Source organism: Salmo salar, chromosome 25 (genome assembly GCF_965601325.2).
Source record: "Salmo salar chromosome 25, fSalSal1, whole genome shotgun sequence".
NCBI classification, from domain to species: domain Eukaryota; kingdom Metazoa; phylum Chordata; class Actinopteri; order Salmoniformes; family Salmonidae; genus Salmo; species Salmo salar.
This window is the reverse complement of record NC_138315.1, coordinates 51041725-51060174: the sequence shown is the minus strand read 5'-3', so window position 1 is coordinate 51060174 and position 18450 is coordinate 51041725.

Here is an 18450-nt window from a genome sequence, read left to right as displayed (position 1 = left end):
GTCTGACTGAGGGCTTGTAGGCCTGTTGTAAGGCAGATCCTCACCAGACATCACCGGCAACAATGTCGCCTATGGGCACAAACCCACCATCGCTGGACCAGACAGAACTGGAAAAAACTGCTCTTCACTGACGAGTCGCGGTTTTGTCTCACCAGGGGTGATGGTCGGATTCGCGTTTATTGTCGAAGGAATGAGCGTTACACCGAGACCTGTACTCTGGAGCAGGATCGATTTGGAGGTGGAGGGTCAGTCATGGTCTGGGGCGGTGTGTCACAGCATTATCGGACTGAGCTTGTTGTCATTGCAGGCAATCTCAGTGCTGTGCATTACAGCGAAGACATCCTCCTCCCTCATGTGGTACCCTTCCTGCAGGCTCATCCTGACATGACCCTCCAGCATGACAATGCCACCAGCCATACTGCTCATTCTGTGGTGATTTCCTGCAAGACAGGAATGTCAGTGTTCTGCCATGGATCTCAATCCCATTGAGCACATCTGGGACCTGTTGTATCGGAAGGTGAGGGCTAGGGCCATTTCCCCCCAGGAATGTCCGGGAACTTGCAGGTGCCTTGGTGGAAGAGTGGGGTAACATCTCACAGCAAGAACTGGCAAATCTGGTGCAGTCCATGAGGAGGAGATGCACTGCAGTACTTAATGCAGCTGGTGGCCACACCAGATACTGACTGTTACTTTTGATTTTGACCCCCCTTTTGTTCAGGGACACAATATTACATTTCTGTTAGTCACATGTCTGTGGAACTTGTTCAGTTTATGTCTCAGTTGTTGAATCTTGTTATGTTCATACAAATATTTACACATGTTAAGTTTGCTGAAAATAAACGCAGTTGACAGTGAGAGGACATCTCTTTTTTTGCTGAATTTATATATTTGTTGTTAGATTAAAACAAAAACAACATAAACAACTTGTTACTTTCTCCCCTGTTGTGTGGGGAGAGTTATCAGTCTAGCAGGGACAGTACAGGTGATACCTGTTGTGTGGGGAGAGTTATAGGGGCATCAGGGACAGTACAGGTGATACCTGTTGTGTGGGGAGAGTTATAGGGGCAGCAGGGACAGTACAGGTGATACCTGTTGTGTGGGGAGAGTTATAGGGGCAGCAGGGACAGTACAGGTGATACCTGTTGTGTGGGGAGAGTTATCAGTGCAGCAGGGACAGTACAGGTGATACCTGTTGTGTGGGGAGAGTTATCAGTCTAGCAGGGACAGTACAGGTGATACCTGTTGTGTGGGGAGAGTTATCAGTCTAGCAGGGACAGTACAGGTGATACCTGTTGTGTGGGGAGAGTTATCAGTCTAGCAGGGACAGTACAGGCGATACCTGTTGTGTGGGGAGAGTTATCAGTCTAGCAGGGACAGTACAGGTGATACCTGTTGTGTGGGGAGAGTTATAGGGGCAGCAGGGACAGTACAGGTGATACCTGTTGTGTGGGGAGAGTTATAGGGGCAGCAGGGACAGTACAGGTGATACCTGTTGTGTGGGGAGAGTTATAGGGGCAGCAGGGACAGTTCAGGTGATACCTGTTGTGTGGGGAGAGTTATAGGGGCAGCAGGGACAGTTCAGGTGATACCTGTTGTGTGGGGAGAGTTATAGGGGCAGCAGGGACAGTACAGGTGATACCTGTTGTGTGGGGAGAGTTATCAGTGCAGCAGGGACAGTACAGGTGATACCTGTTGTGTGGGGAGAGTTATAGGGGCAGCAGGGACAGTACAGGTGATACCTGTTGTGTGGGGAGAGTTATAGGGGCAGCAGGGACAGTACAGGTGATACCTGTTGTGTGGGGAGAGTTATCAGTGCAGCAGGGACAGTACAGGTGATACCTGTTGTGTGGGGAGAGTTATCAGTCTAGCAGGGACAGTACAGGTGATACCTGTTGTGTGGGGAGAGTTATCAGTCTAGCAGGGACAGTACAGGTGATACCTGTTGTGTGGGGAGAGTTATCAGTCTAGCAGGGACAGTACAGGCGATACCTGTTGTGTGGGGAGAGTTATCAGTCTAGCAGGGACAGTACAGGTGATACCTGTTGTGTGGGGAGAGTTATAGGGGCAGCAGGGACAGTACAGGTGATACCTGTTGTGTGGGGAGAGTTATAGGGGCAGCAGGGACAGTACAGGTGATACCTGTTGTGTGGGGAGAGTTATAGGGGCAGCAGGGACAGTTCAGGTGATACCTGTTGTGTGGGGAGAGTTATAGGGGCAGCAGGGACAGTTCAGGTGATACCTGTTGTGTGGGGAGAGTTATAGGGGCAGCAGGGACAGTACAGGTGATACCTGTTGTGTGGGGAGAGTTATCAGTGCAGCAGGGACAGTACAGGTGATACCTGTTGTGTGGGGAGAGTTATAGGGGCAGCAGGGACAGTACAAGTGATACCGGTTGTGTGGGGAGAGTTATAGGGGCAGCAGGGACAGTACAGGTGATACCGGTTGTGTGGGGAGAGTTATCAGTCTAGCAGGGACAGTACAGGTGATACCTGTTGTGTGGGGAGAGTTATCGGTCTAGCAGGGACAGTACAGGTAATACCTGTTGTGTGGGGAGAGTTATCAGTGCAGCAGGGACAGTACAGGTGATACCTGTTGTGTGGGGAGAGTTATAGGGGCAGCAGGGACAGTACAGGTGATACCTGTTGTGTGGTGAGAGTTATCAGTCTAGCAGGGACAGTACAGGTGATACCTGTTGTGTGGGGAGAGTTATCGGTCTAGCAGGGACAGTACAGGTGATACCTGTTGTGTGGGGAGAGTTATAGGGGCAGCAGGGACAGTACAGGTGATACCTGTTGTGTGGGGAGAGTTATAGGGGCAGCAGGGACAGTACAGGTGATACCTGTTGTGTGGGGAGAGTTATAGGGGCAGCAGGGACAGTACAGGTGATACCTGTTGTGTGGGGAGAGTTATCAGTCTAGCAGGGACAGTACAGGTGATACCTGTTGTGTGGGGAGAGTTATAGGGGCAGCAGGGACAGTACAGGTGATACCTGTTGTGTGGGGAGAGTTATCAGTCTAGCAGGGACAGTACAGGTGATACCTGTTGTGTGGGGAGAGTTATAGGGGCAGCAGGGACAGTACAGGTGATACCTGTTGTGTGGGGAGAGTTATAGGGGCAGCAGGGACAGTACAGGTGATACCTGTTGTGTGGGGAGAGTTATCAGTCTAGCAGGGACAGTACAGGTGATACCTGTTGTGTGGGGAGAGTTATCGGTCTAGCAGGGACAGTACAGGTGATACCTGTTGTGTGGGGAGAGTTATAGGGGCAGCAGGGACAGTACAGGTGATACCTGTTGTGTGGGGAGAGTTATCAGTGCAGCAGGGACAGTACAGGTGATACCTGTTGTGTGGGGAGAGTTATCAGTCTAGCAGGGACAGTACAGGTGATACCTGTTGTGTGGGGAGAGTTATAGGGGCAGCAGGGACAGTACAGGTGATACCTGTTGTGTGGGGAGAGTTATAGGGGCAGCAGGGACAGTACAGGTGATACCTGTTGTGTGGGGAGAGTTATAGGGGCAGCAGGGACAGTTCAGGTGATACCTGTTGTGTGGGGAGAGTTATAGGGGCAGCAGGGACAGTTCAGGTGATACCTGTTGTGTGGGGAGAGTTATAGGGGCAGCAGGGACAGTACAGGTGATACCTGTTGTGTGGGGAGAGTTATCAGTGCAGCAGGGACAGTACAGGTGATACCTGTTGTGTGGGGAGAGTTATAGGGGCAGCAGGGACAGTACAGGTGATACCGGTTGTGTGGGGAGAGTTATAGGGGCAGCAGGGACAGTACAGGTGATACCGGTTGTGTGGGGAGAGTTATCAGTCTAGCAGGGACAGTACAGGTGATACCTGTTGTGTGGGGAGAGTTATCGGTCTAGCAGGGACAGTACAGGTGATACCTGTTGTGTGGGGAGAGTTATCAGTGCAGCAGGGACAGTACAGGTGATACCTGTTGTGTGGGGAGAGTTATAGGGGCAGCAGGGACAGTACAGGTGATACCTGTTGTGTGGGGAGAGTTATCAGTCTAGCAGGGACAGTACAGGTGATACCTGTTGTGTGGGGAGAGTTATCGGTCTAGCAGGGACAGTACAGGTGATACCTGTTGTGTGGGGAGAGTTATAGGGGCAGCAGGGACAGTACAGGTGATACCTGTTGTGTGGGGAGAGTTATAGGGGCAGCAGGGACAGTACAGGTGATACCTGTTGTGTGGGGAGAGTTATAGGGGCAGCAGGGACAGTACAGGTGATACCTGTTGTGTGGGGAGAGTTATCAGTCTAGCAGGGACAGTACAGGTGATACCTGTTGTGTGGGGAGAGTTATAGGGGCAGCAGGGACAGTGCAGGTGATACCTGTTGTGTGGGGAGAGTTATCAGTCTAGCAGGGACAGTACAGGTGATACCTGTTGTGTGGGGAGAGTTATAGGGGCAGCAGGGACAGTACAGGTGATACCTGTTGTGTGGGGAGAGTTATAGGGGCAGCAGGGACAGTACAGGTGATACCTGTTGTGTGGGGAGAGTTATCAGTCTAGCAGGGACAGTACAGGTGATACCTGTTGTGTGGGGAGAGTTATCGGTCTAGCAGGGACAGTACAGGTGATACCTGTTGTGTGGGGAGAGTTATAGGGGCAGCAGGGACAGTACAGGTGATACCTGTTGTGTGGGGAGAGTTATCAGTGCAGCAGGGACAGTACAGGTGATACCTGTTGTGTGGGGAGAGTTATCAGTCTAGCAGGGACAGTAGAGGTGATACCTGTTGTGTGGGGAGAGTTATCGGTCTATCAGGGACAGTACAGGTGATACCTGTTGTGTGGGGAGAGTTATCAGTGCAGCAGGGACAGTACAGGTGATACCTGTTGTGTGGGGAGAGTAATCAGTCTAGCAGGGACAGTACAGGTGATACCTGTTGTGTGGGGAGAGTTATCAGTCTAGCAGGGACAGTACAGGTGATACCTGTTGTGTGGGGAGAGTTATCAGTCTAGCAGGGACAGTACAGGTGATACCTGTTGTGTGGGGAGAGTTATCGGTCTATCAGGGACAGTACAGTTGATACCTGTTGTGTGGGGAGAGTTATCAGTCTAGCAGGGACAGTACAGGTGATACCTGTTGTGTGGGGAGAGTTATCGGTCTAGCAGGGACAGTACAGGTGATACCTGTTGTGTGGGGAGAGTTATAGGGGCAGCAGGGACAGACAGGTGATACCTGTTGTGTGGGGAGAGTTATAGGGGCAGCAGGGACAGTACAGGTGATACCTGTTGTGTGGGGAGAGTTATAGGGGCAGCAGGGACAGTACAGGTGATACCTGTTGTGTGGGGAGAGTTATCAGTCTAGCAGGGACAGTACAGGTGATACCTGTTGTGTGGGGAGAGTTATAGGGGCAGCAGGGACAGTACAGGTGATACCTGTTGTGTGGGGAGAGTTATCAGTCTAGCAGGGACAGTACAGGTGATACCTGTTGTGTGGGGAGAGTTATAGGGGCAGCAGGGACAGTACAGGTGATACCTGTTGTGTGGGGAGAGTTATAGGGGCAGCAGGGACAGTACAGGTGATACCTGTTGTGTGGGGAGAGTTATCAGTCTAGCAGGGACAGTACAGGTGATACCTGTTGTGTGGGGAGAGTTATCGGTCTAGCAGGGACAGTACAGGTGATACCTGTTGTGTGGGGAGAGTTATCAGTGCAGCAGGGACAGTACAGGTGATACCTGTTGTGTGGGGAGAGTTATCAGTCTAGCAGGGACAGTACAGGTGATACCTGTTGTGTGGGGAGAGTTATCGGTCTAGCAGGGACAGTACAGGTGATACCTGTTGTGTGGGGAGAGTTATCAGTGCAGCAGGGACAGTACAGGTGATACCTGTTGTGTGGGGAGAGTTATCAGTCTAGCAGGGACAGTACAGGTGATACCTGTTGTGTGGGGAGAGTTATCGGTCTAGCAGGGACAGTACAGGTGATACCTGTTGTGTGGGGAGAGTTATCGGTCTAGCAGGGACAGTACAGGTGATACCTGTTGTGTGGGGAGAGTTATCGGTCTATCAGGGACAGTACAGGTGATACCTGTTGTGTGGGGAGAGTTATCGGTCTAGCAGGGACAGTACAGGTGATACCTGTTGTGTGGGGAGAGTTATCGGTCTAGCAGGGACAGTACAGGTGATACCTGTTGTGTGGGGAGAGTTATAGGGGCAGCAGGGACAGTACAGGTGATACCTGTTGTGTGGGGAGAGTTATCAGTCTAGCAGGGACAGTACAGGTGATACCTGTTGTGTGGGGAGAGTTATCGGTCTAGCAGGGACAGTACAGGTGATACCTGTTGTGTGGGGAGAGTTATCAGTGCAGCAGGGACAGTACAGGTGATACCTGTTGTGTGGGGAGAGTTATCGGTCTAGCAGGGACAGTACAGGTGATACCTGTTGTGTGGGGAGAGTTATCGGTCTAGCAGGGACAGTACAGGTGATACCTGTTGTGTGGGGAGAGTTATCGGTCTATCAGGGACAGTACAGGTGATACCTGTTGTGTGGGGAGAGTTATCGGTCTAGCAGGGACAGTACAGGTGATACCTGTTGTGTGGGGAGAGTTATCGGTCTAGCAGGGACAGTACAGGTGATACCTGTTGTGTGGGGAGAGTTATCAGTCTAGCAGGGACAGTACAGGTGATACCTGTTGTGTGGGGAGAGTTATCAGTCTAGCAGGGACAGTACAGGCGATACCTGTTGTGTGGGGAGAGTTATCAGTCTAGCAGGGACAGTACAGGTGATACCTGTTGTGTGGGGAGAGTTATAGGGGCAGCAGGGACAGTACAGGTGATACCTGTTGTGTGGGGAGAGTTATAGGGGCAGCAGGGACAGTACAGGTGATACCTGTTGTGTGGGGAGAGTTATAGGGGCAGCAGGGACAGTTCAGGTGATACCTGTTGTGTGGGGAGAGTTATAGGGGCAGCAGGGACAGTTCAGGTGATACCTGTTGTGTGGGGAGAGTTATAGGGGCAGCAGGGACAGTTCAGGTGATACCTGTTGTGTGGGGAGAGTTATAGGGGCAGCAGGGACAGTTCAGGTGATACCTGTTGTGTGGGGAGAGTTATAGGGGCAGCAGGGACAGTTCAGGTGATACCTGTTGTGTGGGGAGAGTTATAGGGGCAGCAGGGACAGTACAGGTGATACCTGTTGTGTGGGGAGAGTTATCAGTCTAGCAGGGACAGTACAGGTGATACCTGTTGTGTGGGGAGAGTTATCGGTCTAGCAGGGACAGTACAGGTGATACCTGTTGTGTGGGGAGAGTTATCAGTGCAGCAGGGACAGTACAGGTGATACCTGTTGTGTGGGGAGAGTTATCAGTCTAGCAAGGACAGTACAGGTGATACCTGTTGTGTGGGGAGAGTTATCAGTCTAGCAGGGACAGTACAGGTGATACCTGTTGTGTGGGGAGAGTTATCAGTCTAGCAGGGACAGTACAGGTGATACCTGTTGTGTGGGGAGAGTTATCGGTCTATCAGGGACAGTACAGGTGATACCTGTTGTGTGGGGAGAGTTATCAGTCTAGCAGGGACAGTACAGGTGATACCTGTTGTGTGGGGAGAGTTATCGGTCTAGCAGGGACAGTACAGGTGATACCTGTTGTGTGGGGAGAGTTATCGGTCTAGCAGGGACAGTACAGGTGATACCTGTTGTGTGGGGAGAGTTATCGGTCTATCAGGGACAGTACAGGTGATACCTGTTGTGTGGGGAGAGTTATCGGTCTAGCAGGGACAGTACAGGTGATACCTGTTGTGTGGGGAGAGTTATCGGTCTAGCAGGGACAGTACAGGTGATACCTGTTGTGTGGGGAGAGTTATCAGTCTAGCAGGGACAGTACAGGTGATACCTGTTGTGTGGGGAGAGTTATCAGTCTAGCAGGGACAGTACAGGCGATACCTGTTGTGTGGGGAGAGTTATCAGTCTAGCAGGGACAGTACAGGTGATACCTGTTGTGTGGGGAGAGTTATAGGGGCAGCAGGGACAGTACAGGTGATACCTGTTGTGTGGGGAGAGTTATAGGGGCAGCAGGGACAGTACAGGTGATACCTGTTGTGTGGGGAGAGTTATAGGGGCAGCAGGGACAGTTCAGGTGATACCTGTTGTGTGGGGAGAGTTATAGGGGCAGCAGGGACAGTTCAGGTGATACCTGTTGTGTGGGGAGAGTTATAGGGGCAGCAGGGACAGTTCAGGTGATACCTGTTGTGTGGGGAGAGTTATAGGGGCAGCAGGGACAGTTCAGGTGATACCTGTTGTGTGGGGAGAGTTATAGGGGCAGCAGGGACAGTTCAGGTGATACCTGTTGTGTGGGGAGAGTTATAGGGGCAGCAGGGACAGTACAGGTGATACCTGTTGTGTGGGGAGAGTTATCAGTCTAGCAGGGACAGTACAGGTGATACCTGTTGTGTGGGGAGAGTTATCGGTCTAGCAGGGACAGTACAGGTGATACCTGTTGTGTGGGGAGAGTTATCAGTGCAGCAGGGACAGTACAGGTGATACCTGTTGTGTGGGGAGAGTTATCAGTCTAGCAAGGACAGTACAGGTGATACCTGTTGTGTGGGGAGTGTTATCAGTCTAGCAGGGACAGTACAGGTGATACCTGTTGTGTGGGGAGAGTTATCAGTCTAGCAGGGACAGTACAGGTGATACCTGTTGTGTGGGGAGAGTTATCGGTCTATCAGGGACAGTACAGGTGATACCTGTTGTGTGGGGAGAGTTATCAGTCTAGCAGGGACAGTACAGGTGATACCTGTTGTGTGGGGAGAGTTATCGGTCTAGCAGGGACAGTACAGGTGATACCTGTTGTGTGGGGAGAGTTATAGGGGCAGCAGGGACAGACAGGTGATACCTGTTGTGTGGGGAGAGTTATAGGGGCAGCAGGGACAGTACAGGTGATACCTGTTGTGTGGGGAGAGTTATAGGGGCAGCAGGGACAGTACAGGTGATACCTGTTGTGTGGGGAGAGTTATCAGTCTAGCAGGGACAGTACAGGTGATACCTGTTGTGTGGGGAGAGTTATAGGGGCAGCAGGGACAGTACAGGTGATACCTGTTGTGTGGGGAGAGTTATCAGTCTAGCAGGGACAGTACAGGTGATACCTGTTGTGTGGGGAGAGTTATAGGGGCAGCAGGGACAGTACAGGTGATACCTGTTGTGTGGGGAGAGTTATAGGGGCAGCAGGGACAGTACAGGTGATACCTGTTGTGTGGGGAGAGTTATCAGTCTAGCAGGGACAGTACAGGTGATACCTGTTGTGTGGGGAGAGTTATCGGTCTAGCAGGGACAGTACAGGTGATACCTGTTGTGTGGGGAGAGTTATCAGTGCAGCAGGGACAGTACAGGTGATACCTGTTGTGTGGGGAGAGTTATCAGTCTAGCAGGGACAGTACAGGTGATACCTGTTGTGTGGGGAGAGTTATCGGTCTAGCAGGGACAGTACAGGTGATACCTGTTGTGTGGGGAGAGTTATCAGTGCAGCAGGGACAGTACAGGTGATACCTGTTGTGTGGGGAGAGTTATCAGTCTAGCAGGGACAGTACAGGTGATACCTGTTGTGTGGGGAGAGTTATCGGTCTAGCAGGGACAGTACAGGTGATACCTGTTGTGTGGGGAGCGTTATCGGTCTAGCAGGGACAGTACAGGTGATACCTGTTGTGTGGGGAGAGTTATCGGTCTATCAGGGACAGTACAGGTGATACCTGTTGTGTGGGGAGAGTTATCGGTCTAGCAGGGACAGTACAGGTGATACCTGTTGTGTGGGGAGAGTTATTGGTCTAGCAGGGACAGTACAGGTGATACCTGTTGTGTGGGGAGAGTTATCAGTCTAGCAGGGACAGTACAGGTGATACCTGTTGTGTGGGGAGAGTTATCGGTCTAGCAGGGACAGTACAGGTGATACCTGTTGTGTGGGGAGAGTTATTGGTCTAGCAGTGCTTGTGCAAAAGCCTGCTTGTGGTCTTACTGCAGAGGTGATTCCAAGGAAGCCTGTCTGTGGTCAGTCTGCAGAGGTGATTCCAAGGAAGCCTGTCTTTGGTCAGTCTGCAGAGCTTTCACAGGCCAACTCTAGCTCAAAGTGAAGGTAATGCACATCGGCAGCTGTACTGCGTCCTCTAGTGGACTTTAGCCAAGGCAAGGTGTCTAGCCTGATGCCTAATGCCAGAACGGCCCCTCCTCGCGTCGCTCAGCGTCCGTCTGTCGACCGGCCCAGCTGTTGGTCTTATCTGCAGCCGCCATGTTCAGTTTACAGGGCATGAGGGGTAGGGGGAAAGGGGGGGGGGGGGGGGGGGGTTGGAGAGAGGGAGAGAGAGCGAGAGAGGGAGGGACAGAGAGAGAGAGGGACAGAGAGAGACGGAGGGATAGGGAGAGAGGGAGAGAAGGAGAAAGAGAGACTTGTGTACTACCGCAGAAATGTCTCCCTTTCTGCTCAGTGAGCACATTGAGGCTGACAGGTAGCTATCCCCACAGCGGGCTGGAAGCAGATGGCTGGGGACACAGCTCTCATCAGCAGAACAACAGGAGCTCAGGCAGGCAGGCATCTCCCTCTCGCTCTCTCTCCTTCTCTCTTCCAATCTCCAATATACTCAATTCAATTTAAAGGGGCGTTATTGGCACGGGAAAAACACATTTACATCGCCAAAAGCAATTGAAATAAACAACAAACAAAAGTGAAATAAAGAAATTTAACATTAACAAAAAAAAACTGTAGAAATAGAAATTAAACATTGCACTCAAAATGCTTTAAATAGATAAAGATATTTCAAGTGTTATATTATCAGCTATGTACAGTGCAATGTGCAAATAGTTGTAGCAGGGACATTATGGGAAGATAAATAAACGGATAAATATTGATGGCATTTACAATGTTGTTTGTGTTCCTCTGGTTGCCCTTTTCTCTTGGCAACGGGCCACAAATGTTGCTGCAGTGATTGCACACTGCGGTATTTGTGTGATCTGTGGGAAATGTGTATCTCTAATGTGGCCATACATTTGTCAGAGGTTTAGGAAGTGTAGCTCAGTTTCCACCTCATTTTGTGGACAGTGTTGCACATAGCCTGTCTTCTCTTGAGAGCCAGGTCTGCCTACGGCGGCCTTTCTCAATAGCAAGGCTATGCTCACTGAGTCTGTATATAGTCAAGTATTTCCTTAATTTTGGGTCAGTCACAGTGGTCAGGTATTCTGCCACTGTGTTCTCTCTGATTAGGGTCAGATAGCGTTCCAGTTTGCTCTGTTTTTTTGAGTGATTCTTTCCAGTGTGTCAAATAGTTAGCTTTTTGCTTTCTCATAATTTGGTTGGGTTTATATTAGAGGTCGACCGATTAATCGGAAAGGCCGATTAATTAGGGCCGATTTAACGTTTTCATAACAATTGGAAATCGGTATTTTTGGACGCCGATTTGGCAGATTTTTTATTTTATAAAAAAAAAGAAATGTAGGCCTGTATTTTTTAGGCCTTTATTTAACTAGGCAAGTCAGTTAAGAACACATTCTTATTTTCAATGACGGCCTCTGTGTGTTATCATGTTATAATTAAGTCTATGATTTGATAGAGCAGTCTGACTGAGCGATGGTAGGCAGCAGCAGGCTCGTAAGCATTCATTCAAAATAGCACTTTCGTGCGTTTTGCCAGCAGCCCTTCACTTCAAGCCTGTCAACTCCCAAGATTAGGCTGGTGTAACCCATGTGAAATGGCTAGCTAGTTAGCCGGGTGCGCGCTAATAGCGTTTCAAACGTCACTCGCTCTGAGACTTGGAGTAGTTGTTCCCCTTGCTCTACATGGGTAACGCTGCTTCGAGGGTGGCTTTTGTCGATGTGTTCCTGGTTCAAGCCCAGGTAGGAGCGAGGAGAGGGACGGAAGCTATACTGTTACACTGGCAATACTAAAGTGCCTATAAGAACATCCAATAGTCAAAGGTATATGAAATACAAATCGTATAGAGAGAAATAGTCCTATAATTCCTATAATAACTACAACCTAAAACATCTTACCTGGGAATATTGAAGACTCATGTTAAAAGGAACCACCAGCTTTCATATGTTCTCATGTTCTGAGCAAGGAACTTAAACGTTAGCTTTTTACATTGCACATATTGCACTTTTACTTTCTTCTCCAACACTTTGTTTTTGCATTATTTAAACCAAATTGAACATGTTTCATTATTTATTTGAGGCTAAATTGATTTTGTTGATGTATTATATTAAGTTAAAATAAGTGTTCATTCAGTATTGTTGTAATTGTCATTATTACAAAAAAAATTAAAATAATAATCAGCAGAATAATCGGTATCGGCCTTTTTCCGGCCCTCCAATAATCGGTATCGGGATCGGCATTGAAAAATCATAATCGGTCGACCTCTAGTTTCTGTTCTGCTGTCCTGGGGCTCTGTGGGGGTCTGTTTGTGTTTGTGATACTCTTTCTGTCTAGCTCTCTCTCTCTTGCTCTTGCTCTCTCTCTCTCTCCCTCCCCTCCTCTCTCTCCCTTCCCTCCTCTCTCTCTCCCTTCCCTCCTCTCTCTCTCCCTCCCCTCCTCTCTCTCTCCCTTCCCTCCTCTCTCTCTCCCTCCCCTCCTCTCTCTCTCCCTCCCCACCTCTCCCTCCCTCCCCTCCTCTCTCTCTCCCTCCCTCCTCTCTCTCCCTCCCCTCCTCTCTCTCCCTCCCCTCCTCTCTCTCCCTTCCTCCTCTCTCTCCCTTCCCTCCTCTCTCTCCCTTCCTCTCCTCTCTCTCTTCCCTCCTCTCTCTCTCCCTTCCCTCCTCTCTCTCCCTCCCCTCTCTCTCCCTCCTCCCTCTCTCTCCCTCCTCCTCTCCCCTCTCCCTCCTCCCTCCTCCTCTCTCCCTCCCTCCTCTCCCTTCCCTCCTCTCCTCTCCCTCCCCTCCTCCTCCTCTCTCTCTCCCTTCCCTCCTCTCTCTCTCCCTCTCTCTCTCCCTCTCCCTCCTCTCTCTCTCCCTTCCCTCCTCTCGCTCTCCCTCCCCCTCTCGCTCCCCTCCCTCCCTCCCCTCCCCTCTCTCTCTCTCTCCCCTCCTCTATCTCCCATGCTCCATCTCTCTCTCTCTATCTCCCATGCTCCATCTCTCTCTCTCTCTCTCTCTCTCACACACACACACTCCTGGTTTCTAAAGAGTAGCCTGGGGATATTCTGCTATTCATTGATGTCTCTGCATCCCTGAGGATGTACAGGGACTCCTGATCAATGGTAGCATGGTATCGGATTATTTATGATGAGTGACAGATAACTAACGTGGAGAAAAAAAAATCATAGAACAAGCAGAAAAATAGAGGGAAAAACATATTTTCCAATGACCCTTTGTAACTTTTCTAATGTGAATGGCACAGTGAGAAACAATGAGAAAACACTTCACAGATTAGATGCAAAAAGACATACAGTAGCCAAGCCATATAATTTTAATATAGGCTTTAATTATAATAATTTTCATGTAGCCTTCACGAAACATGTGAGTGATGGGATGGTAATGTTAACAGCAATACATCCAGTTTACTTCAGTAACAGAAGACATGATGCCTTACAAGTGTACATCGTCTCTTACGGAACAGTAAACACTTGTATACAACAACACATATAGAATACAGTCATATGACATTAAAGAAATCTCAGAAACCCAGAACTATGCGTCAGCTACTTGTTACGTCCGTCTGTCCATGAGAGATTAACATTAAAGGGCTAGTTAGTTCAGTTTATTAAAAGGCTAGTTGTTTTACCTAAAGAACTAGTTAGTTCACTTTATTAAAGGGCTACTTAGTTCACTTTATTAAAGGGCTAGTTAGTTCACCTAAAGGGCTAGTTAGTTCACCTAAAGTGCTAGTTAGTTCACTTTATTAAAGGGCTAGTTAGTTACTTAATTTAAGGGCTAGTTAGTTCACCTAAAGGGCTAGTTAGTTCACTTTATTAAAGGGCTAGTTAGTTCACTTTATTAAAGGGCTAGTTAGTTCACTTTATTAAAGGGCTAGTTAGTTCACATTTTTAACGAGCTAGTTAGTTCACCTAAAGGGCTAGTTAGTTCACCTAAAGGGCTAGTTAGTTCACCTAAAGGGCTACTTAGTTCACTTTATTAAAGGGCTAGTTAGTTCACTTTATTAAAGGGCTAGTTAGTTCACTTCATTAAAGGGCTAGTTAGTTCACTTTATTAAAGGGCTAGTTAGTTCACTTCATTAAAGGGCTAGTTAGTTCACTTTATGAAAGGGCTAGTTAGTTCACCTAAAGGGCTAGTTAGTTCACTTTATTAACGAGCTAGTTAGTTCACTTTATTAAAGGGCTAGTTAGTTCACTTTATTAAAGGGCTAGTTAGTTCACTTTATTAAAGGGCTAGTTAGTTCACTTTATTAAAGGCTAGTTAGTTCACCTAAAGGGCTAGTTAGTTCACTTTATTAAAGGCTAGTTAGTTCACCTAAAGGGCTAGTTAGTTCACCTAAAGGGCTAGTTAGTTCACTTTATTAAGGGCTAGTTAGTTCACCTAAAGGGCTAGTTAGTTCACTTTATTAAGGGCTAGTTAGTTCACATTGTATAATGTGATAACCTGCTATACTGTGATAACCTGCTATACTGTGATAACCTGCTATACATAACCTGCCCATAATGTGATAACCTGCCCATAATGTGATAACCTGCCCATAATGTGATAACCTACTATACTGTGATAACCTGCTATACTGTGATAACCTGCTATACTGTGATAACCTGCTATACTGTGATAACCTGCCCATAATGTGATAACCTGCCCTAATGTGATAACCTGCTATACTGTGATAACCTACTATACTGTGATAACCTGCTATACTGTGATAACCTGCTATACTGTGATAACCTGCTATACTGTGATAACCTGCTATACTGTGATAACCTGCCCATAATGTGATAACCTGCCCATAATGTGATAACCTGCTATACTGTGATAACCTGCTATACTGTGATAACCTGCTATAATCCTGTACTCGTATTTTTGGCCAAAGCATAAATTGGAGAAAAAACACCACCTCTAACCAGGGCCATAACCATTGTCTGAGTTTTAGGGAAGACTGGACAGGGGACAAGGGACTGGGGACAGGGGACAGTCTGGACAGGGGAGAGTCTGGACAAGGGACAGTCTGGACAAGGGACAATCTGGACAGGGGATAGTCTGGACAAGGGACAGTCTGGACAAGGGACAATCTGGACAGGGGATAGTCTGGACAAGGGACAGTCTGGACATGGGACAAGGGACAGTCTGGACAGGGGACAATGGACAGGGGACATTAGGAATGTGAGTGAATAAGTGACTCAAGGCCTTAAAAAAAAGAACAAATGTAACTGAGTGAAAGTATAAGGGGATATCAATGAAAAAAAATGCCGTGATCAAGACTATGACAGCACCAGTACAGTGAATGGAGCTTAGTCAGGTGTCCATAAGCACATATCAGACCGAGAGCTTAATGATTCTTAGATCGTTCTTGAGTTTTAGTTTAGAAAACCATCTTTCCGCAGAAGCGACAGTTCCAGAGTGTCACGCCCTGATCTGTTTCACCTGTCCTTGTGATTGTCTCCACCCCCTCCAGGTGTCGCTTGTATTCCCCAGTGTATATATCCCTGTGTTTCCTGTCTCTCTGTTACCAGTTCATCTTGTTCTGTTTCAAGTCAACCAGTGTGTTTTTCCCCCGTGTGCTCCTGCTTTTTGCTATTCTCTCTTTTGCTAGTCCTCCTGATTTTGACCCTTGCCTGTTTTTTCTGGACTCTGTACCCGCTTGCCTGACCAGTCTGCCTGCCCTCGACCTCGAGCCTGTCTGCCACTCTGTACCTCCTGGACTCTGATCTGGTTTTGACCTTTTGCCTGTCCACGATCAATTTTCTTGCCTTACCCCTTTTTGGAACTGATAAATATCGAACGCTCAAACCATCTGCCTCTCGTGTCTGCATCTGGGTCTGGCCCTGAGCCCTTATACAGGGATGGTAAAAACAGCTTGATTGCCATAGCAACATCAGGGAAACTGGGCAGAAGGAGGTGTTGTAGATCGGCAACATCTTTAATTAAGCCTCTAATTATCCTTAATTGTAGGCCTCGACATGTTACGTAAGGAGATCTGTCTGTATAGGAAGTTCTGGGGGACAAGTCGTCTGGATTCTGGACAGCCAATAAATTGGCAGATGCAAACACATGATCATCTTTAAGCAGATAAAAGTGATTGAGGGTTTGAACAAAAACAACAAAAATAAGTTTGTGATTTTTGACTTGTGGGGTTGCAATATCAACACTCCCTTATATCTTTGGTATTCATCATTCAAGAAAAACTTAAAATTGTGTTTAATTTTTTGTTTGTTTATTTCACCTTTATTTAACCAGATAGGCCAGTTGAGAACAAGTTCTCATTTACAACTGCGACCTGGCCAAGATAAAGCAAAGCAGCGCGACCAAAAACAACTCAGAGTTATTCAATGTCTCAGGAAAGACTGTCTGGATTGGAAAAAAAATCGGTGGCCCCCCGACATGGACCTGAAGGCTATGGTGGAAACATTTGAACACAAAAACGCTACATAATGCGATCAAATACTGGAACTGCCATAGGCCTCTACATACTCTAGCTACTATAGGCCTCTACATACTGTAGCTACTATAGGCCTCTACATACTCTAGCTACTATAGGCCTCTACATACTGTATCTACTATAGGCCTCTACATACTGTAGCTACTATAGGCCTCTACATACTGTAGCTACTATAGGCCAGTCTCATACTGTAGCTACTATAGGCCAGTCTCATACTCTAGCTACTATAGGCCTCTACATACTGTAGCTACTATAGGCCTCTACATACTGTATCTACTATAGGCCTCTACATACTGTAGATACTATAGGCCTCTACATACTGTAGCTACTATAGGCCTCTACATACTGTAGCTACTATAGGCCTCTACATACTGTAGATACTATAGGCCTCTACATACTCTAGCTACTATAGGCCTCTACATACTGTATCTACTATAGGCCTCTACATACTGTAGCTACTATAGGCCTCTACATACTGTAGCTACTATAGGCCAGTCTCATACTGTAGCTACTATAGGCCAGTCTCATACTCTAGCTACTATAGGCCTCTACATACTGTAGCTACTATAGGCCTCTACATACTGTATCTACTATAGGCCTCTACATACTGTAGATACTATAGGCCTCTACATACTGTAGCTACTATAGGCCTCTACATACTGTAGCTACTATAGGCCTCTACATACTGTAGATACTATAGGCCTCTACATACTGTAGCTACTATAGGCCTCTACATACTGTAGCTACTATAGGCCTCTACATACTGTAGCTACTATAGGCCTCTACATACTGTAGCTACTATAGGCCTCTACATACTGTAGCTACTATAGGCCTCTACATACTGTAGCTACTATAGGCCTCTACATACTGTAGCTACTATAGGCCTCTACATACTGTAGCTACTATAGGCCTCTACATACTGTAGCTACTATAGGCCTCTACATACTGTAGCTACTATAGGCCTCTACATACTGTAGCTACTATAGGCCAGTCTCATACTGTAGCTACTATAGGCCTCTACATACTGTAGTTACTATAGGCCTCTACATACTGTATCTACTATAGGCCTCTACATACTGTAGCTACTATAGGCCTCTACATACTGTAGCTACTATAGGCCTCTACATACTGTAGCTACTATAGGCCTCTACATACTGTAGTTACTATAGGCCTCTACATACTGTATCTACTATAGACCTCTACATACTGTAGCTACTATAGGCCTCTACATACTGTAGCTACTATAGGCCTCTACATACTGTAGCTACTATAGGCCTCTACATACTGTAGCTGCTATAGGCCTCTACATACTGTAGCTACTATAGGCCTCTACATACTGTAGCTACTATAGGCCTCTACATACTGTAGCTACTATAGGCCTCTACATACTGTAGCTACTATAGGCCTCTACATACTGTAGCTACTATAGGCCTCTACATACTGTAGCTACTATAGGCCTCTACATACTGTAGCTACTATAGGCCTCTACATACTGTAGCTACTATAGGCCAGTCTCATACTGTAGCTACTATAGGCCAGACTCATACTGTAGCTACTATAGGCCTCTACATACTGTAGTTACTATAGGCCTCTACATACTGTATCTACTATAGACCTCTACATACTGTAGCTACTATAGGCCTCTACATACTGTAGCTACTATAGGCCTCTACATACTGTAGCTACTATAGGCCTCTACATACTGTAGCTACTATAGGCCTCTACATACTGTAGCTACTATAGGCCTCTACATACTGTAGATACTATAGGCCTCTACATACTGTAGCTACTATAGGCCTCTACATACTGTAGCTACTATAGGCCAGTCTCATACTGTAGCTACTATAGAGCTCTACATACTGTAGTTACTATAGGCCTCTACATACTGTATCTACTATAGACCTCTACATACTGTAGCTACTATAGGCCTCTACATA